This window comes from Pezoporus occidentalis, unplaced genomic scaffold (genome assembly GCF_034315485.1).
Source record: "Pezoporus occidentalis ecotype Australia unplaced genomic scaffold, CSIRO_AGI_Poc_V1 ctg113, whole genome shotgun sequence".
NCBI lineage: Eukaryota > Metazoa > Chordata > Aves > Psittaciformes > Psittacidae > Pezoporus > Pezoporus occidentalis.
The window spans coordinates 82,797-83,498 of record NW_026912918.1 but is presented as its reverse complement, the minus strand read 5'-3'; positions in this window follow the sequence as shown (position 1 = coordinate 83,498).

Sequence of the window (702 nt, the reverse complement as noted above, 5' to 3'; positions counted from 1 at the left end):
GGCCGCTTCGGCGCTGCCGCTTCGGGTCTCTTCGGTCAGGCAGCGCACGGCGCCGAGCACGCTTCGGCAGCGCTCGGGTTTCTCCGTCACGCCGGAGGGCTTCCGGCGCGTTCGGCAGCGCTCGGCCCTCCTCGCCGCCGAGCAGAAGCAGCTGCCGTGGTTGAGATACCCACCCGGCCAAAGGGGTGAGACGGCTTTCCCCTGGCACCCTTGGCCTCAGAACCAGGGAAGCCCCCAGGGTGATCCCTTGGTTTTTGTTTAATCATTGAGAGCCCTGGTGAAATGTGATGGCATGCACTGAGAAACAAGGGTCCTGTCTCGCTCCTGACACGAGTCTTGCACAAACCTTGTGACCATCCGCTGTCAGGACACCATGCAGCAATCTCATTCTTCTTGTGAAGCATTTTAACGTGAAATTAACGTTTGCCCTGCAGATGTACTGTGCGAATGAAACTCAAGTTACCAGAGGCAACCCACAATGCTCCTGAAGTGCTGCAGTGGGTTGCTGCCATTTTCCTCATCCAGCCGCCCGCTGTGGGACGGTCCCTCTCACTCAGCATGCCAGCACTGTGGAGCCAGAACATCTCCCTCATCGAGGGATCTGCATGCTCCCTCTCTCCTCCTGATGTGCTAGGACGTTAGATAACTGTTGGCAAGTTTGAGACTAGATCAATGCCCAGTCTTCAGAGCACAGTCTTACGC